Genomic DNA, 21,808 nt, shown 5'->3' on the forward strand with positions numbered 1-21,808 from the left:
ACCAGGACTTTGGATTGTGTTGCCTGGAGTGGTGTAGTGCTAGCAGATATTATTCTGCAGAACGGGGAAAAATGAGCTACATGCTTCCTGCTTCTGCTTTGTACATTCCTTGCAGTGGGAGTGATTTTGAAGTGTGATACGGGCTGTGTTCCCCAGCCCCTGAGATCACAGTACCACTGTGTGTTCCCATGACCTTCTCCAAAGGGGTTGCACAAGGCCAGTGGAACATGTCAGGATGCCTGCGTTGTACATTCCCAGAGGCTGGCTCTTTAGAAGGCAATTGGGAGTAAGCACACTTTATTATTGGGTTCAAGTCAGTGTTCTTAAATGCTGGCATTTTTATTGACTCTTGCAGTTGTACTTGTGTAGATTTTTGTTATGTTCTTCACATACAATTTTTACTTGAATCTGAGCTCTCTGCACAGACAACCCTCTCTTACTGTAGCATCATTGTCAAAAACTGTGATGTCAAAAGACCAAAGAATACCAGTGATGGAGGATTTTAAGCTCTTACCTTCCTGTGGCCTTCTTTGTTCTTCAGATTGGTGCTAATCCTTGTTTCAGAGTTCATAGATAGAAAGAAGAAAGCTGGTGCAGCAGAGGTTTTTTGGCACAACAGAAGAAAATTGAAATTCAACCAAAGTTGGTGGAGGCTGACTTGTGTACAGAAAGCAGTTTGTGGAAAGCAATTTTCTGTGATTTCTGTCTTGTGCTAAGACAAACTGTTGTGTTCTGCCACAGGAATGTTATGTTTGCTTTGAAAGGACCAAGCCAGGAGGCTTTTATTATGATACAAAGCAACATTTCAGAATCCGGGTGTTGTGATTTTTCTGCACATTGAGTTTTGGTTGGCATTCCTGAACAAGATCTTAATTTAAAAATGTTTGGCTGGTATCAGTGAGCCACCTTTGTTGGTGCATTTTACTTCGTCATGAAGTGAAAGTGCTTTTGTGTACATACCTCGTAGTCCCAGATGAAATGAGCTGTGTCGTAGTGGCTGTAGAATGGAGCCTCTGGTGGGGGTTTCTGTGGCTATGGCCATGTCATCCATGTAATTCCTCTAATTGACCAGCAAAACCAAAACACCAAGAAAGCCGATAACCCCTACAAGGCTCTTAAGCTAACCACATTCTGACTTCCACACAGCTGGTTCTTCCACTGCCATCAGTAACAGCCTGTGCGGAGCAGCCTGTTCGAAGTCCATCTTAGGGCCAAGTACTCCATCTAGAGCAAGTCACATTTCAAGGAGGATGCTGGAGACATTAATGCCTGGATGCCTCATGGATAGTGCACTGAATATCTGTGATAGATTAAATACTGAAGTATACATCTTGTTAAGTCGCCTCTACAAGTTTGGAGGTTAAAAGTTACAGAAAATACGCAAACCAGTTGCTATTATCGCCATTTCATGCAGAGGAGAATTGCTTATTGTTGCTTCCAAGTTAATGCATTTATTTACCAATGGCCCACCCTTCTTTGTCTTCTTCCCTCTTCTTACTGGATCTATTGCCCTGGCCCATGTAATTTTCTCTTGTGTTGCTTTTTTTTTAAATCGAGTTGTTTAACACTTGTTTATTACCAGAATGAATTAACTGTAAGTGAAAGCTGGTCAATGCATCACAAGACCACATAGATCCTGATGTGTTGTGTAAGCGTTCTGATCGTGTTGGAGAGTTTGCCATGAACCCTGTCCTGATCAAACAGCTCTGAGTACCCTCGGCACAGTGTGTGCACACCACAGCTCTCCCCAGTGCACCCCAGGGGCTGCCCCAACTCTGAAGTAACCTGTTTTTTAAACTTCTCAAAATACGTTTTCAGTCAAGCTTCTTCCGGAGCAGGTTGACGAGGGTTTCCTTCTGTCTGGCCTCTTTTTCCTGTTTTTATGTCTTGTTTGTTCTAGAGCTGTTTGCTCAGCTTTTTATTGTTATTGACAGAAGCTAATGAAGGTTCACCCAGTTCCTGCCTTTATGTTAATTAAAAATTAGTACCAGTCAATTCCTGGTCTATTTTTACAATTAGTCCATTGCTAAACTGTCATTTCTGCTGGTTTAAAATTCTGAAGGTTTAAAATTCACAGGGTTTCCTACCTGGTATTAAACCAGTATTGAATGCCTTCAGATTTTGGGTTTGCTTTTTAATTATTTTAATTCCTTTTAGATGTTAAAGGTAAGGCTAGACTAATTCAGATTAGATTAGGCTAAAAATACTTGTGGATCTGTCATGCATTTCGTGCAAATGTCTTAAAACTGTGTGTTAGGTCTGTACGTACGCATATGAAAGCTTAATAAGAATTCAGTGACAGCTCTCAAATGCTTCTTTTTTTGAAATCACCAGTAAAAAAGGTATCTTTCTACTTTGGCAAAGTAACTACTCTTCATTCCTGTTATCAGGGGGTTTGCTCAGCATGTCTGTTCAGCACTGATACTTTTGTATTCTGTAGCTGGAAGGGACATGAACTGAATTGGACTTCACCACATGCAAAGCAGCAAATATACCTGCCGTGGTGTATTTATACAGTGTTGGAATGATCCAGCATAAATCTATAAGGATTTAGTTGTGAGGAGGATTTTTTTCCTACTTTGAAATCCAATGACTGTAGCTGCTGACTTTCTATTGAATGTGGCTCTACTGCTTTTTTGCAGGGAAAATAACTTTGCGGTGAAGCAAAAGTGAAGGTGATTCAATGGTGGTAAAAAGGAGAATCAGCAGCACAGCTTGTCTGAGCACTTGACCTGAGCTGTCTTGCTGTGTAAGCAGAAAATGAGAATCTGTGGGAAAATTAACACTAAAGTGAGTGGTAACACAAGATTTTGGGTTACTGGAGTGTGAAATGAAAACTGTTAACAGTCCTTTCTTCTGCCGTAAGGGATGCGTGCCACTGACCAGAGAAACGCTGCAGAAGTGTAATGCTTTCCTAACTCATATTTTGAAAAGTTTGGAAAGCTGTGAAGCCAGGAAATGTTCTGAAGTGTTGTGCTGTTACGAAGTTGAAGATACTTGACTAGGAAATTTTGGGTACAACTTGACTTGCCTTCTACAAACAATCACGTGTGAGTTTCACAACAGGTGAAGCCTTTAAGTAAGCCTCAAGTTCAGTGAAGGCAACTTATTTTACACAGTAATGTCAACATTGTGCTGAGATTTTTATTTTTGCCTCAAATTGTCAAAGAGGAGAGAGTTATGTTTTAGCTGATAGTGACTTTGAGGATAAAGAGCATGGTTTGTTCTCAAGTGTTCCTATAGTCCTTCTATACCCAAAAACCTACTAAGCAGGTTAAGTTGATAAGCAGGCGAGAAGGGACTTCACTACAATGCACCCATGTGTGCTAGGAGCAATTGCTATCCTGTATATATTTATATATACAGGATATATGGATATATCTATATATATATCCTGTATATATTGCTATCCTGTATATGATTGTATATATAATCACCATTTTTCAGGTGATGTATCACATGTTGAGTCCTATTTTGCCATCCCTGTAGCATGACTATACAACTCAATCCACAGTGGTGATTCCATAGGGTCCTTTATGGCCATGAGAATCCTTTTGCCTGCTTCTGCTGCCAAGGAAGTCACTGGATTCGGCACAGTTATGATGATATGGTTACAGCAAAGCATCCCTGATGTTCTTTCTTTGCTAAGGCTCAATTGCTGCTTGTACAGATCTGGTTAACTTTCTGCTTGTCACTGAACTTTCCATGTGTGTGTATATATAAAAAAATAATTTCTGTATGTAAAGAAGTAAAACAGTGTAAAAAGGGAAAAAACAAACCCTGTACTTTCTGTTTTCTTTCCTTTTTTCTTTTCAGATCTTAGAAATCCTGCCGGATTTAGCTCTAACATTAAGTATTTTTATGGAAGAGCAGAAAATAAATACAAATTGATGCGTGCAAACCCATGACATTAGTGAAAGACATTATAGAAATACAATCTAGGATGTTTTTACCAATTTAATTATTGTTCAGTTCTGTAGTTTTACTTTTTAGTTGTAGAGTAGATAATCTTCTGATGCTGTTAGCAGTTAGAGCAGTGAGGAGCTTCAATCATGCACTGTTTAAATAGAAGAGCAGTACTGTTAATTGTCAACACTGATTATAGAAAATGTCAGGAACAGTTTGTGGGTTTCACTGTGGGGATTTTTACAAAAATTGCCACACCAAAACTTCAGAACACAGTAAATGGGTGATGGAAAAAGAGTAACCTTTGTAAGATAAAAGGAATTATTTTCTTAATTTTCCAACTGATGAGTAAACATGAAAGGAAAGACATCAAATTGCTTTTGCTATCATGATATATTTTCTTAGTCCACAGGTTTTTCTGTCCTTATTTAATATTAAACTTAGTTTTTTGACATAAAATTATCCTGCTTCTCAAATTTGAAATAAATTGGAAGCAATTAATAAGTGAAATAATCAAGCAGGTATTTAATCAGAGTTAAAACTGTATGTAAATATATTTATGTATTTATCTATAAAATTGCATTTAAGTATAGCAATAATAGTCTTTATTAGAAAAAGTAATCTGATTTAACACGAATTGACAAGGATTAGGATTTAATAAGGAATTAATTACTGTTTCCTGTTTGAGGGGGATGATATTTTCCCCAAAGATTTTGCTTTTAGTACAACCATCTTTTTCCCCAGATGTTCTCGAATACATTCTGCATTGTTTTAAAACAACTCTAATCTTTAATGCGATTATCTTTAAATTTGTTTACTGAGGGATTTTTTCAGATTATCAAATAATTTTATATACAAATCCTCCTTTCCTTGGTGCATACCATAACTTTCCCTTGCACGCCCGAGGCAGTGCCCCAAATGAAACCAGCTGACATCAATTATTGATGATTACTCTGCCCGCTGGGAAGCGAAATCAAGTCTCCAGTCTCAATTCAGGATTTGTTTCAAACACAGGGTAATGAGAGCAGGTGCAGGGAGACACTGGAGTGTGTGCATTGATTTGCAGTGTAAGCATAGGCAGGTGACTTACCAGTATACAGGATTGTAAAGGGTTGTCATTGCTTCTGAAGAACTTGGGGGGTGTGTTTTCCTGGTACCAACACACCAAAATGAGAGGAGCCTTTTTTTCTCATCATGGTGGTAATGTTGCATTGCACTGGGGCGTGTGATAGCACTTAACAGGAGGGAAGAGCCCCTCTGTTCCTCTTCATCCGCCTAAATATGGCCTGATTTGATTTGCTCTGACTCCATCAGGCTTCACAAGCTGTACTCCCTATTTCTCATGCACCAATAACTGTCTTTCAGTGGGGTTTCCTAAGTGTGAAATCAAGTAACTTAGCAGTGGAAGTATGCTTAAGCATCCTTTATGCCACCCCCTTTTGTGTCTGTCCTTTTTGTGGGATCTAGTTGTGGGGGGGGGAAAAAGCTTCAGAACAGAAACCAGCGACTGAGTTACAACCAGTTCAGGAGAAGTGAGGGAAAACTGAAAGACAGTTGATAAGCTAAAGCATGGCACTTCTTAGTTTTGTAAATTACCTCCATGTAATTGTAGGCATCATCTTTTTAATACAATAGTTGCAGCAACTACATCATTAGTAAAATCCTTATTGCTTGTGAGGTTTAGAAGGAGCTGGAAATACTGCCTGTGCTACAAGACAGCTTGGAGACAGCTGAAAACTGTATTATCCTTTAGGGGAAAATAAGTCTGCTTGATTTGTTTCTGGAGGACAAAGTAATGAGTGAGGTTTTGGGTCCAGCCAGATTTCCCCCACTGCAACTTCTTTCCAGCGCTGGCAGCCACTTATGGGCCTGCCTGTAAGCATTCACTCTTGCATGTTGTTTCGGTAAGCTGTTTTCAGGCTTTCAGAACAACAGACAAAAGAAGGGAAATATACATTGTTTTCAAAACCCAGTGTGGAATTTCTTGGGACAGGGCAAGCTGTGCAGAAACATAAGCGTTTTTCATGTTTGAGGTTGTCAGAACCTGTTGTAGGAAAAAAGGTTGGATATCAATACAAGAGTCTGGTATTTCCCCATCAGGACTAGCTCCTGTTTTCTGGATTCAGGAGTTCCAACTCCAAATGTTAGGCAGGAGCAAGAAGTAAGCAAAAGAGGATGCATCTTCGAAGGACATAGCAGTGCAGTGAGAGCTTCCCTTGTTGGCAAAAGCCTGAGTAAGCAGGTGGGGCTGGCAGTGTGCCCTGAAGGTTAATGCAGTCAGTCACCAAGCTGGAGGGGAAGGTGAAGCCCTCACTTCTGCCCAGCTTCTCAAGAAAGGTCCTCTGGGCAGGTTTCTGGCTGCTGTCTCTCATTTCACCTTGGGTGCTGCGAGAAAGAGATGGTAGCTAGGACCGAGACAGTGCAAGCCCACCAAAAAATAAATGTATATAGTATTCATGGCATTTAGAACCATGTTGGTTTCTTTCTTTGGTGAGCTCCAAGCAGCAGCAGGGCCAGCGTTTGCTTTCTTCTGCAGCTGAGCTGCCCCAGTGGGCTCAGAGGCTGCTGTCTGCTCCCCCAACCACCCCAGCTGCCTGTTGTGCTGGCTGGGGTTTTATGGTGCCCCTGAGGCTATTCCTGGATGACAAGTCTGTGTTAGAGAAATATTTTTTTAGTGCTAATGCGGGAGCAGTCCTGCTGAGCACAGACAGTGGTATTGTTAATTTTCCAGGCTGTTGCTATCTTACTCTCAGCTGTCCCTAGACATCCTCACCATTTTATGTTTCCTCTCTAATGGCATGAGCCAGGACGTCATAATATTCAAAATCAAATGTACCAGAAAATATAATAAATTAGAGTTGGGCTAGCAGAGTAATTGAAGAATAAACTGAATTTAAATCGAACAGGATTGTGTTATGAACTGATTGCTATTCACAAAATGCACCAGAGGAGTGTGACTTCATGTAGATTTACTATTGATGGCAGCATTTCCTAGATGGCTATTGGCAATAAAGAAATGAAAACGGTGTGAACTTTTGGGTTAGTACCAGAACATAATAATGCAGTAAAGGAAAAGTACCGTTCTTGTTACACTGGAAAGCATGGGAAAAAAAAATTCCTGTGTTTTGTTTATTTATTTAAGATGTTTACATGTGTTTAGAAATCCTTGAGTTTATAAAAAGGGAATACAGGCCTTGGCATGGAAATAACTGATTTTTTTCCCCCAACTCTTAATGTAATTCTTCTGTAAAAAACTACTTAGGAAATGTAGCAGTAGAGTGGACTCCCCTCAATTCTGAAAATTGAGTTTAAGGACATTTGATGTCCTTAAGGAATTTTTAAGTTGTTTGGCCAGACAGTTTTACAGCAGATAGTCTATGTATTTTTCTTTGAGTAGAATTTTCTGTTTTCTGTTTCACTAAAACCAGATAATGTACATACGTAAGACATTCTAAAAATAACCTTTCAGCTCTGATGCTAGTAGAGGTGTAGGGAGATGGCATAAGATCTGGATTTGTGAGCTACAAGTTACCTGAGCTGAGCCCTGTGTTCTTCTGTTCTCTTAAAATGTGAAATGAGATAGAGCTAGTGAAAGGCACCCTGAGGGTTGCTTGTACAGCCAGAAGCCATGGGGAAGCCTGTGCAAGTGGAAGCAGTCAGCAGCAGGTATTTGCTAAAACATAGCAAGTGTTGTCTGAGCTGCTGGCTTGAGGAATCTGCGTGGGTTGTGCGAGAGCCAGCCCTGTGCTGAGCAGGCCTGTTGATGTTGGGGTAGTCAAACTGCTGGTGTGCAGAGAAACTGAAAAAACACGCTGGACAATACTTTATTTTCTATTTATTCTAATATTGCAAATGAAAAAGAAATTTTTCAAGGATGAAAAATTCAAGGAGCAATGATCCAAGCTTAAGGCAAGACTCATCTGCTTTCAAAATTATGTGTTGTGGTGGAATACCAGCAAATGGAAGGGCTGTTCAGTGGTAGAAATTGAACAAGCCTTTGGTTGCAGTGGGGACAGATGGGAAAAAAGCAATATTACTGCACCAAAAGAATTAATTTTGTAATAATAAGCAATATGATTTGTTTAATTGAGCTCTTTTAAGTTACAAGGTTTAAGTTGTGTTTAAATGTGAAATGGTATTGTTTATTTTCAATTATTCTTGTAAAATTTAAATAAGGTTCTCTACCAGGAATGGTAATGAAATCCATTTGATTTTTAACCTAATACTACAGAATGGTAAAAAAAAAAACCAGCTGTTGTGAGTTAAATACTTGAATATATACAGTAAGGTTTAGCATTATTCAACTAATTCAAAATGCTGTTAAATCCCTTGATTTAAATTACTTCACTGTGCCATGACCTAATGGAATTAGAAATTAATCTGGAAGATGCAATTAATAGACTATTTATATCTCTCATGTAATACTTAAAATGAATTATTTTTCAGTGTGTATTTTGATCACTCAATAACTTATTTCCTTGCATCCATCTCATATCCCATAGAAGTAGGCTGAGGAATCACCCCAGGAGGGAGGACAGGCAGCTACTGTCTGTCCTTCTGGCCTGACTGGGGAAATAGTGAGGGCCAGTTTCATAAACAAGCTGCCAACAACCTTGGCTGTCTCTTCAAACTTGTGTAGGGGAGAACTTGGGAGAATGCTGTCATAAAGGAAAAAATAATCTTCCTAGCAGTAGGGGGGAAATAGGCAGCATTTAACCCACTTAAAAAGAAACAGGCAGAACAGGAATTCCTACAGGAAGGTTGCCTTCAAGATCTGGAATTTCTGCTTGGTGCAATGGGTAGTTCTGGTATTTTGTGAAAAATTAAGAGCTCTTCTGTGCTAGTGAGGATTCCCTGTTACTTTCCATCTGTCCTGCATCCCAGGTGACTTTTGGTGAGTTACAAAACACTGCTTATCTTGGAGAGCTTTCCCCAGTGGAGCACAACACTTGTAACAAGTATTGTGTGATTAAGGGCTTTTTCTAGCTGTGGTCAGTCTCTTTCCTGATGCTTCTTACCTTGTTAACTTAGCACATGGAATCTGTGTACTACATGTGGGCTCTTACAGCAGGTAAGACCATTGGAGAAACTTTGAGTGCAGTTGTTAGGGAGAAATATGATAGGTAAATGGAGTTCTTTCAGAGACTTGTGGAGCATGATTTTCTTTCAAAATACGTTGGTAGACTGGAAGAAGGTAATTATTTCTGATAAAGTTATTTTCAGTAGTAAACATTAGAAACAACTCAGTTTGAGCAGTCCTGATTGTTTTGGAAGCTGCAGACAATTGAATGATGTATTAGAGTTTAAGCAATATATTTTTTTATAACATTTAGAAGCAGAAAATCGAAACCATTTTCACAGGGTGAATGCGTCCTGGAAACATGCAGCAGCTACCATGATTAACCATTAGAAAAAGCTGTTGTGCTGAATCCTGTAGTAATGTGCCTGGAAGTCCTTTGAGGACCAAAAGGAGTAATAACAAGGAACCCAAAGGTGCTGTTACTGGGGTGTGAGGTACAGGCAGTACCTGGGACCTGCCAGTTTCTGATGTGAAGGCTTTCAGTTAACGTGTGAAACATACTTTATGGTATTTATTAAAGAACTCTTCTTTCCTCGTGTGATTGGTAAGTATACCAGGGTGCATAAATGTAATGGAAGCTTCTGTCATTTAAAAAAGTGGCATCACTGATGGGCAGCTAATCCACCTAGGTATGGCTGGCAGCAGTTTGCTACAGACTGGGTAAATATCATAAACACCTAATGATGGGAAATCCTCAGGAACAGTCAACATGACCAGCTAATACCACTAGGCAAAGATTTCATTCTTGGATCCAGAATTGCAGAAGTGTGTATTAAATGTGTACATGTGAACTAATCACTTCAGATAGTTTCATTGTGCAGCGATGCTGTTGGGATCAACATTTAATGCTGCAATTTCTGTTGAGGAATGCTTTTTCTGTACTAGGTGGAGAGGGAGATAGTGTGATATCAAGTCATTGATGTCATTGCGTGGTGGCTGATGAGGCAGACCGGTGGGATGAGGGATCTGAGACTGATGTGCAAGACATCCATCCTTGTACACCCTGCTGCTGTGATGGTGTTGGACTACTGAAGATCATTGTATGGTATGTCATTGAATCCTGTTGGGAAAGCCTTTTAAAAGTCTGGCAAGTCAGCTTTGCTGTGGAGACTTTTATGCCTGAAGAATCTTTTCAGTCTGTTATTTTAAATTATGTATGCCCCACAGCAAGTATAAGTCATAAAATCGGAAAATACCAGGATTGAAGGGACCTCAAGGATCATCTGGTCCAACCTTTCTTGACAAAAGCACAGGCTAGACAAGACGGTGCAGCACCCTCTCTAGATCCATCTTGAAAGTGTCCGCCATTTGGGAATCCACCATTTCCCTGGGGACATTATTCCAATGGCTGATCGTTCTCATTGTGAAAAACATTCCTTTTGTGTCCAGTCAGAATCTTCACCGAGATGGCTTTTACCCATAAGCTCTCATGTTTTCCATGTGGCTCCTTGTAGAATAGAGTCTCCAGCTTCTTTGTAGCCACCCTCTAAATACTGGAACATGTTGATAAAGTCTCCCCCAAGCTTTCCTCAAGGCTGAACAAACCCAGTTCTCTCAGCCACTCCTCATATGGCAGACTTTCCACGCCTTTGATCATCTTTCCCCTCTCTGGGCCTTCTCCAGTTTCTGCACATCTCTTTTGAACGCTTCTAAGTGTGTCCATTAGATAGGGAGATGAACAGCTCATAAATTCAGATGTTGCTCTGTTTCATGTTCAGTCAAATAGACTTTGATGGTTTTAATGTAGGAGCACAAAGGCATTTTGAGTTTTGTGAATGAGAAAAGGAATATTAATTCCAGTTTTATCCCTGAGAAGTTCAGTGAAAAAAACAGGGAAGAGCCTTTCACATGTTTCGCTACGTTCTTTTTTCTACCTTGGTAAGAGCTGCTTCTCTTTTTCCTTTACAAAGGATGTAGTAGCTGAAAGGAAGCTTTCTTCTTGTGAAAGAAAAGAAAGAAAATGAGAAAATGAGTTTAGAAGATCATCAGCAGAAATATTTCATGGGGCTTACAGAGGGTCTTTTTGTACGAAAATGGGAGAACTGCAGATATGAGCTAAGTCCCTGAATGAGGCAATAGTTTGTTTGAAGTGGCATACCAGTAAAATTCTTTTTTTTTTCTCCACAGCTCTTCCACATTTCTGAAGAGGGTGTAGAAAAAGCCCATCAGAAAAGTTCATAAAGGTTAAACATAGAGATTATTGGGTAAAGGCATTAAATAAGTGGAGTATACAGTGACTGTATTGTGGGCAGTATGTTGTTCTGTTACACCTTACAAAGCTAAAATGCCATGAGTTGAAAATGTGTTTCCTCATATTTATGCACAACATAGACCAGCACAATTGCTCAGCTAAATAAACAGGACATTTTCAATTATAAGGTGCCATTACCTTTGTGTGTTCTTGTCATTTATGAAATCAGTGGGTGGTTAATTAAATTGCTCCTTTGGACTCTCCTGAAGGCTGTGTATTAATTATATTTTAGTGGTGGTGTGCACATTTCTCAACTTTTTAATGAGGGTAAAAGTTGTTTACCTTTTCCTGTGTGAATGCTTTTTTTTTTTTTTTGGTCCCTGTAATATGGGGTTTTGTGATAGGTTTTTCTTTCTTTCCCGTAAATCTCATTATTCAGCTGCTCTTTGCAATCATGTGGCATGCTTTAGTTTAAATGAAATCTTAAAATGTTAAATTTTGTGTTGCTACTAAACACGAAATTTAACATTTTAAGATTTAACATTTTAAGCACACACAGACTCTGCTACTAAAGCTGCACAGTCTGTGTGTTAAACTCCACGTTGTTGGAGGGAACAGGTTCAACACTCAGGAGAACAGGCTTCCTTCAGCCACTCAGGTCTTTTGAAGGCATGGCTTCTGAAGGCAGTTCTGGGGCTCACACCCAGAATTCTTGTTCAGCTCGTTGGCTGAGCAGGCAGATTTCTGCTGTCCTCCTCCTTTCCTCAGTAGAAGGAGCAGCACTGATGCTTGCGAGTGCAAAGGGTGGCTTGATGCAGCAGCACTGGATTGGGGAGCAGCTGTTGTGTGGCAGGATAAGGGCTGTGCTTACACCCCTTCCTTTGCTGTGTGATGTTCCACCACGCCGTTCCATACAGCTGAGATCCTCATGGTAAAAATCGTGCTGTCTTAGCAAATGCCATTTCCAGCTATGACTTTATTTTAATTAGTGACACGTGTGCTGAAGGAAGCCCAGGTAGGTGCAGTACTGGTGTGCTCACAGAGGAATGCAGTAGCTGGGATTGATTTGTGTTGGCTCTTCAGCTGAAATGGGGCATTACAAGTACATGTAAAAACCCAAAGAAAATGCTGCTAGCCTAGCATAAGTATCATTGACATTGTCATTTTAATGCTGTTGGAAATGTCTGTAGCAGAGGTCAAAAGTTTTCTTGATGCTATGTCTTTGAAATACCGTCCCAGGTTTTATCTCATGGGAAGGAGCAGAATGGGCCTCACTTCTGACTGGACAATTTATGTAACTGGTCTGATGGTCTCACCAGGGGTGATGGCTCATCTAGGCCATGCAGCTCTTCTGTGAACCAGAACCACGTCAGTCCTCTTCATTATACTGTTTATCCAAGCCTGTTTGTTAAAGCCATACCAAGCCAAGAAGAGGCAGGGAAAACAGTTTTGTTGCTTTTTCATAGGGATGATTTACTTTGCAGTCATATTTTCTCAAGTGGAAGGTATTATAAAGGCCGCCCTGAAGTCTTCTGAAGTATCCGCTGAGACCTCAAACTGAACCCTTTGCTGCTGGAGAACACTCTTCTACTGCTCATTTATCATGGTGTTTGTAGGTTTGGGGTTTTTTTTCATCTACTTCATGGAACTAAGTGAAGGAAGAGGATGGTCTTGAGGGATATGGTGGTTATCACATTTATCTGGTTATCGACTCTTCTGTATGTAATTTATATAATGTCAAGTATAAGGGAAAAATAATACTAAAGTATTTAACTTGCAAATGAAGTTACTAGACTTTATAAAAGCTGCTGTGGAAGATAGTTGTTTGTAGTTTGTGAGTCTGCAAATAAGCATGATTTTATAGTATTCAAAAAGCCAGAAACTTAGTTAATTTGAAAGAAAACCTTAATAATGTTTCCCCTCTTTTTTTAATTGACAAATGTAAAGCAATTTCAGGATATAAAACAGACTTTGTGCATTGAATATACCTCTAGTATTGAGATACTGAACTATAAAACTATACGGAAATTGAGACTTTTTCAGAAAGTATGTGCAGTTTTGAGAACAGTTTCAGTGTTCCACTTAAATTTTTTTTTCTTTAAAAAAGCAGAATTTTCTGAAATAGAGCAGTGGGAAAAAGAAGAATATTACATAATCCACTTTGTTGTTTTTCTTGCAAACATTGTGTTGCTTTGCATAATATTTGTGGCATATAGCACGACAGGGACTCGAAATGTCCCATCTGTGTTGTAAAGCCACCGTACACATGGAGTTACTGTAAGGATTCCTGTGCAGGTCATTCCTGCATTCCGCAGGGTGTGTTAACAAAACTGTGAGGTGCTACGTGGAGTAGCAAGGTTTCATTGTGCCTTCACGAGAAATGGCTGGCGACATTTCAGCCTGCAGTTAATTTTAATGTTAAGTTTAGGTTTTGGAAAGGACACTGTGTAAGAGAATGCCTGCAGATCTTCTACACTGGCTCCTGCTCCGGTTAGTATTTGCTGAGCTGTTAAGGCTTCACTCATATTTCTGTGAGGTTAGGTGATTAATTTACTGCTTTAAGGAAATCAAACCCTGAGAGCTGCTTAGTGGCTTTAAGAGGAACTGGTCCTATTTTAATTCACCCATTGGTGAATTAATTTGTGTATACCAGCATCCCAACAACCTTTTTCCTTGGAGTTCCCTGTTGCCATGTGATATCCCTCCTACAAGAGATCAGCAGTATATTCTTCTTTTCCTGTTGGGCAGGTGTTCTGTGTTGCCTCCTCGCCTTTGTTGGGATGGAAGGCTAAGAAATGTCAACTAAAAAGGTGATGAAGTGAAGGGGCTGTCGTGCTCTGTGTTGCAGGTTTTGTAACAGATCCTGGGTTCTGGCTGCCAAGGAATCGTACCAGGGTGTTTCCAGGGCTCTGCTCAGCATTTTAAGGATGCTCCTCTTCAGAGGCTGAGCGCTGAGTCCTTAACTGCAGGTTAGACCCTGTGATGAGAATTACAAACAAGACATGAGGGGGATGCTTTTGATTCGGCTTGTTTCAAATGCATAGGCTATTCATACATGAAGTGGAAAGTGAGTCTCTTAAAATAGCTGGTTTGTGCTTTTTGTTTATTTTTGTAAAATTTCTTTTTCCTAGACTTTTTCCTAAATTATGTGGTTCTCTGGTATGTTGTTGTTGTTTTTGTGGGTTTTTTTTTTTTTTTGTGTTTTTTTGTGGTTTTTTTTTGTTATGTTTTGTTTTCTTTTTTTTTTTTTTAACAGGCTGGTGCTTTGCAAAACGTGGTGATCAGGCATCTGGATTTCACCTGACTAAACACAAAGGCTCTTTCTGGTGATTTGTATGTATGTGTGTGAATTTTTAAAGACAAAAAATTTTAGCTTTGCGCAGTTTAAAATTGAATTTTAAAAACACGTTTCATGCATTACTTGAGATAATACAAAGATACAAAGTATCTTTGTAGTTAGAATGTGAGAAGAAGTGAAATAAAATGAAACGTGTATGCAGATACAAACAGAGGTCTGTGTACCTTCTGCCTGAAATTAAACCAATGTCCTCCTTTCTCATGGCTATTTGTATTATTTATAATTGCATGAGATGTGTATCGAGAGGGTGGCTGGGAAATAAGCTCTTAAATGTGAAAGCTCTTTGGTCTCCTAGGATACGTATGTAGTAATAGTTGTACAGTTATCCATAAGGTTTTCCATTGGGCATCCTAGAAACCCTGTAAACTTCCAGGTAGCCTTTATTAACCACCTTGCAAAAAAAAGGTTGCTCATTTTGCTAGGTGCCATGCAGAGCATGCAAACTTTAAGTAACACAGGTTTAAAAATTAGGAAGGGATGATATGCTTCTGAAAAACAGAATGAGAAACTAAAGATCATTCAGGTATTTGCTCCTTCTATTTTCACTAAATCTGTTTGCCTTTGGGATTTGTTGATGTATAGGAATTTTGAAAAAACTGCACTTAATGTTTCCAAATGGAAATGTTTTGTCCAAAAGAATAATCCCCATTTTGCTGTTGTTCCAGGATTTGAGGAGGGAAAGGAAGAGAAAAATGGGGGAGCAAGTAGGTGTCAGATCTGGCTGTCAAGCATTTTTTTTTCTTAATTGAAGATTGTAAATTGTTGGAGAAGTTGAGTAGTTTTGTTGGTGATTTTTCTTACCCCAAGCATACTGTGTATCAATGTTAAACCAAATTATTTGGGATAAGGTTTTATAGCAACTTCATTGCACACTTTGGCCCCAGTTTTCCACTAACTAGGAATCTCAAAGCCAAAGCACCCCCTTGGTTGCATTTGAAAGTTTGAAGGGAGTTAGGAGGCCACTGGAAAACAGGGGTCTCCAGCCAGCTGGAGCCTCAGCAGATGTGCTGTTCTCGAAATCTATCATCTAGAAAAAAAACCCCACACCTTTTATTGTATATGGGAAAGCTGCAGTGATTTATTCCATGTACTCAGTGGGAACAAAAAGAGTCTTTGTAAACCCTTTCTGTTTTGGATTCCATTTAGTAATAAGGTTTGGCTAAAGCTAAAGCAACAGAACATGCTTTAACAGCCAAGTATCAGTTCAGAATTTAAGTTTATTGAAACTTAATATTCAGTTAAACTGGTCTGTGTGGACAAGCACTAAATCTGAGTTCATGCATTTCTAGTCCTGAAGTTTACAAAGGGAAATGTATGCAAATTACTCCCTTCAGCCAAAGTATGGTGTATTATTGTAGTAGCTTTCCAGTGTAACTTCTTGGTTTCATGAGCAGTTTTATCTTTTCCATCTTAAAATTCTTCAGCTAGGATGGCCTTTTCACGACTCTGTCCTCACTATATCTTATTTACAGTGTCAAGTTGCCTGGGATATTATCTATTGTTTCTGTGTTCTCATTCCGTATCACTGACATTAAAAGGCAGTGTTGCTTGTAGTTGAGTCTCCTGCTCTTAAAGCAAGTTGTCTCCTTTGAATGAAACTCTTATCGTGTTCTTGCCTGAACATCTGGTTTTCAGATTGCACACAGAAAGACAGGATAAAGCCTTTTAATTACTGTGTTTTTTCTTCTCTTGGTTCATTAAATTGAAATTACTAGCTTTTTCATTCTGAAAATCAAGGCTGTTCTCTTACTGCAGTGTTAAACAGTTCTTCACTAGTGTGTGAAAAATTGGGTTTCCGACACTAATGTCTGTGTCTAGGTGGAAACTGGTAACTGTAGAGCAAACTATTGGGACCCTTCTCAGGATAGTGGGCACTTGTTTTCTTGGTATTCCTTAGCTTTTTTAGTGGCTACCAAATGACGATGACTTGTGGCATTGTCTGTTTGACCCACTAGACCCTGTTCCTCTGAGTCACGGCACTACTCTGAACTTGATGGTAAGTTTGAGTTACTTCTTAAAAGCTCTGGATTTTACAAACAGGAAGTTTGCAGGTGAACTTCCGAGTAACTCCTTGAATCCTTGTTGCTGCTGATAGGAGCAAAAAAGCTTGAAAGTGCTATTTTCAAATAATCCGTTGCATGCTAGGTCTGTTGCATGAAGATATCCTGGCCTTATGAAGACAGCAGCTACTGCTGCTCTGTACAAAGGGCAGGCAGGTGTCTACAGCCCCTCTGGTCCTTGTGTTGCATTTCTTGCATCCCACAGTCTTTGTGCACAGCACTGCTCCCTTCTTGAGGAAAAGAAATATGTCCCATGGGAATGTGCATCCTTATCTTGGAAACACTGTAATACTTTGGGATGGGTTGCACAGCTCCCAGTGGAGCAGGAGTGTTGCCTGGGGTGGTTTCTCACTTTTGGACAATGTAAAAAAAAAGTTATAACGTTTTAAAAAAAATGTTTCATGTAAGTATCTGGCATAAAACATGTGAAAGTGTTTAGTATGAGTTGGGAGTTAAAAAAAGTATGGAAATAAAAGGTGGTTTGAATTTTTTATGTCTGTGAACCTAGCCTAACTTGTTGAGAAGTGCTTGGTTTGGGAAAATGAGAATTGTGGTTAGGGAGTGCAAAGAAGATGGATACTCCAGAGGATGAGTCGTCTGCCTTTTAAAGACCTTTTTCCAAAAGCACTGCTAATGAAGTAATATCCTTCAAAGCAAGACTGGTATTTTAAAAGCTTGCTCTTAAGGGTTGAATGCATAGAATAAATGAGGAAGCAAAAATTGTATCATCCCCCACAGATGCAAAATTTCAGCCTGCTGAGAAGAGATTGGACAGGGAGGAGGAGGAGAAGGTTGGCTTCTTCCTGATGTAGCATGTTTTTGTCAGCCTCTGTTGCTGCAACCATTTTGACCATGGAAACAGAAAAGTGGTGCCTGAAGTTAGGAATCTGAACTGGCAGAGCTCTGCAGCACACTGCTCCTTTGCCACTGTCTTCCCAAAACGTGGTGAATCAGAATTCCTTGCTGATGTGAGTAAATGTCTTGTATATATTTTGCAAATTCATTGTTAACTGTCTTAAGTGAAATGCGTTCTTCTTTCATAGCTTCATGCCTTTGGTTTTTTTTAACGACTTGGAGTTTTTTTGCTAGATGAGTGTAGCAGTTGCAGTCCTAATGCCTCCCCACCCTAGCAAACTTCTGAGCTTTCCCCCTGTTTGCTTGTAGCCTTCTGTGAGGACTTAACTCTCTTTTATTGAGCAATTTTATTCTAGTTTATTTCTTGATTTATAGTTCTATTAATGCGTCTCTTCTGTATATTTCTGCATATGGCTACTAGTTTGATGTTTTACATAGATGCTGCCACTTACCTCTTTTTACTGTCATTTTTTTTCTTTAGTTTTAATTTTTGCTACTCCCTTAGAAAGTAATGATTTTAATTTTTTGCCTTTCTTTAGAAATATGACCTTTTCTTAAAGAGAATGAGACTACCAAGGAAAGCGGACAGATATGCTGTAACAGCAGTTCAGCTTTCCCTCTTCCACATTATTCATTCTGCAAGGGGGAGTTAGGAGATTGCTGCTTAACATTTAGCCCCTGTCACTCATGTGAGAATACATAGCAGGGCCTGCTGTCCTGCTGTGTGTGTGCACTGCTATGCTGCTTTGCTAACATTTCTCACTTGAATCTTAAAGAACTGTTTTTCAACAGTGTTACCACTGAGGTAGTTTCTTTCTGAGGGCACTAACAGGAGTCAGAGAACATGCTAAAGCAGCCAAACTTTGCACCTCGGACAGGTAAAGAGCTGCAGCATAGAAGCTTCCCTATGTAATAGCTAGTGAAATTCTATTTTTTAACATACATGTGTGTATATATATATATATAATGTGCAATCAGCCAAGGTAATAGGGAATGTGAAACAAAAAGCAGGCACACATGGTTAGGGGATAGAGAAGTGTTTTTAGAAAAGAATGTCTGTGTTTTCAGTAACTGTTGTCTCTACTCTTTCTTGGTGGCTGTGTAATTACTAGGGCTGAAGTGGAGAATATGTGATTCCTACAGTAGGACTAAAAACAAATGGAGTCTTTGCTTCTGTATTATTTGTGTCTGTCAAATATGTATAACCAGACTGGATTTTACATAGTTAACTCCATGTCCACTTCCTTTTCTGAATCCTGTCTGGAGGCCGCAGATCAAGCACTAGTCTACTGTGTATGTAAAGACCTGTTTACATACAAAGTATTTAAATGGGCTTTATTTAAGATAATATTTGTATATATTAAGACTACAACTTCTAGATCTAACATGTTCTTATTATGTAAATTTTGCTGATGTGTGGAGCCATTTTCAGTATCTGTACAGAGTGCATCCGTTGCAGTATGACAGGTAGCCTAACTGGAATGTCTCAGTGTAAAGGTTTTAATTTCTGAAAAGCATCCTACAGAATAATATGGGGGTATTTTGCACAAGTCGTGTTCTGCCTTTTTTGTGTCCCCAAAGCTCGGTCAGGCAGCTGGCTCTGAAAAGAATCTTTTTATATGTATCAGAAGGAAAGTTTTTCCTGGAAATTAACTCGAAATCAAGTTATGTACAGCAGCAAAGTGAAATGTCTTCAGCAGACTTAATAGGAAGAGGCACAACCATCTTCCTGAAGTGTTAAGAATAAAAGAACTTGTCATTTTGTGGAGTAAATTCAAATGACGGCTAGTGCATGGCATCCTAACATAATTCCCAGGCATGAGTAGAGACTGCTCAGCCATGGCAGTGCTTTTGGAATGAATCACCTGCTTGCCAAGGGGTGGCCAGAGCCAGCCCAGCTTTCCCTGATCCCTGGTTGTGCTGGGCTGCAGACCAAGTGGGGCAGTTGTGGTGCTGAGTTGGGCACTCTGCATGCAATACCCCTGCTCATGAGCAAGTTGTAATTAGGCCTGTGTGTAGGTAGCCTGAGTTAAATACTCTTGACATGAGCTCAAGAAGGCTCTTATTTTCCTCTTTTCTTTGAGAGTTCTGATGTGGTGATACTTGTTTTATTTTATTAGGGAGAAAATAAGCAGTCTCTAGGCAGGGCAGACTGGTTTAAGGGGTTGCATTAGCTCACCAAGTGTTGTTCCTTAGCTGCTGGGGTTTGGCAGGTTGAGGCTGAAGATTGAAGCTGCAAGCTTCAGACCACGTCTAGACCATTCTCTGTGCTCATTCTGCTGTACTTTTAAGTTTCTTTCTCTGGCCATGGATTTTCATGCGTTCCTTGCAGGCCATGGGCACTCACTCCTGCAGAGGACTCTGCCTCCTTTCCTGCAGGAGGAGGACAGTGTGTAGCTTATCATTTATCTGAGCTGCCTCTAAACCGTGTCCTCTTGGCTCTGTCTTGCACAGATCTTAGAAATGCTTGTTTTCAAAGAGATTGGAGGTTTTTGTTAGCTTAGGAGGTAGCTTCATTTTTTTCACCCTATGTCTAAGCTAAAAAACTGCTTAGTAACAGCATAGTTTACCTTTGAAAATAGCTTTCCCCATCACTCAAGTTGTGATTGATGGGGGAAACCAGCTGTAACAAGTTATGCAAGGTGGCATATGCCTGAAGGAAGAGATGGGATGGTGTTTCTCCCTGAAAATAGTTAAGTCCTACAATTTAACTATTCAGAAAGTTCTTTTATCTTTTCCACCCCTCCACCCCCAGCTTCTCTCTGTCATCAAAGCCATTTCATGATTAATCCCAGTGCTGTCTCCCTGAATTTCCTCCATGCACACCCGTAGGGATGGGGGCTCGTTATAAAGTGCAGGAAAAGGGAACATAGCTCTCTGATTCCTTTATTTTCTTTGAATCACTACTGCTCCTTAAAATTTGAATTAATCAAATAAAATTCTCTCTGTACATATCCAGGAATGAGCTACGTTTAATCTAGTTAAGTGTATTCTGTTCATCCACAAAAGTCCCTGTTTCAGGGCAAAGTGCGTAGGGGAGGGCTTTCCAGAAGGTTTAGCATCTTGATGGACAGCTTTCTGTTGCCTTCATCTCTCCCAGCAGAAAGGGTGGCACATATGGCAAGGGCTGGTGGACAGATTGTGCGGCAGAAAATATCCATGGCGGATAAGCAAATGTTTTACTCTTTCCTGCTCTTCTCCTCTGCTCCATCAGTGAGAAGAAAGCCTCACTAATTGTCTCCTTGTCTTTTTGAGTGTTGGGGTACTTTTTTCACTTCCACTGGATATAAAAGCCCACCTGTTACAGCAGCAGTAATTAAATACTGCTTTCCTTATTCTTTTTGTGCTAGGAAGTAAATTTGTCTTCGGGTCTCCTGGCAGGTAAGTCTGTGTTTCTTCAGTTCTGTTTAATTGTGTTTCTTTCTATTTACTTTTTCACTGCTGCAAAAATCCAGAAACGAGTTTAGGTATTTGGAGGTTTCTTGCAGGTTTTTTTAGTACACTTAGGCCTAAAAGTTGCAAACCTGCTTGATTTTTGAGAGTCCTGGGAGCACCTTAAACTCCCCAGGTACTTGTCTGATGTTGGGGGGTTCCTAGCATGGGGTGATTTCTGACACGAAGCAGGGTTAGCCCCCAGAAACAGGCACTTCACTTTCCACTTAATAGAAAATTTAGTGTACCTACAGAAAATAGATCTTGCAGATTGTAAAGGCAGCTCCTACCTCTCTTATGAAACATGATAGCAGGGAAAGGCAAATACTTGAGCAACACTTTGATAGTGTGCGTAGCAGTGCCTGCCGAAGAGACGGTGCAAGTTCAAGTTCTTTCGTGGGGTTTGTTCTTCCTGCAGACCAGGACATCTGACTGGCCATCCAGACCTGGGTGGCTCTAATCCTGCTTGGCTTGTGTGCCATATTTCATTTTTCAGCATTACTCTTGTTCAGTAGGACTATGCAAAATTTAATCTGTAGATACGTAGCTGTATCTTGGTTTAAGATTCATACTTGTCTCCTTTTCTTCTATTCTGAGATGATTTATTGGATGTAGCTCTATATTTGCAATAAAGAATGAGTATTTCATTGCAGGAACCTCCATACAGTCACAGTCCTTATCTTTCCTGTCTCATTCGAGACCAATTTGACTAAAGTAAAGCTATTTTAATCTCCTAGTCCCAAAATAGAAGCCATTCCATTTGTGCCATAGAAGATGGCTGCAGCAGGATTTTTGCCTGTTTGAGCAAAACCTTCTGCCCGCTTGTTTTATCTCTGGGCACCGAGTCCCACTTTCCTCCTGTCATCCCCTGATGTCGAGCATCCCTGGCTTTGAGGTGGTGGCTTTGGGAGGTGTCATCCGTCATC

General features: G+C 39.9%; 1 protein-coding gene across 5 annotated transcripts in view; it reads left to right on the forward strand.

Moving 5' to 3' along the window:
• Positions 1 to 21,808, forward strand: part of LNX2 (ligand of numb-protein X 2) — a 59,349-nt gene that overhangs the window by 4,354 nt on the left and 33,187 nt on the right. The window contains exons 2-7 of one of the 5 annotated variants that reach the window (XM_041487178.1): positions 9,872 to 10,031; positions 14,026 to 14,146; positions 14,434 to 14,510; positions 16,491 to 16,531; positions 17,334 to 17,563; positions 20,801 to 20,831. The exons of 2 other annotated variants lie outside the window; for them this stretch is intronic. The gene's annotated coding sequence lies outside the window, so the exon portion shown is untranslated. The remainder of the gene's footprint in view (positions 1 to 9,871; positions 10,032 to 14,025; positions 14,147 to 14,433; positions 14,511 to 16,490; positions 16,532 to 17,333; positions 17,564 to 20,800; positions 20,832 to 21,808) is intronic. 2 more of the 5 variants (XM_041487179.1, XM_041487180.1) reach the window with 2 other exon arrangements.

The sequence above is a fragment of the Pyrgilauda ruficollis genome, unplaced genomic scaffold, assembly GCF_017590135.1.
Source record: "Pyrgilauda ruficollis isolate IOZ18807 unplaced genomic scaffold, ASM1759013v1 scaffold8, whole genome shotgun sequence".
Taxonomy (NCBI): domain Eukaryota; kingdom Metazoa; phylum Chordata; class Aves; order Passeriformes; family Passeridae; genus Pyrgilauda; species Pyrgilauda ruficollis.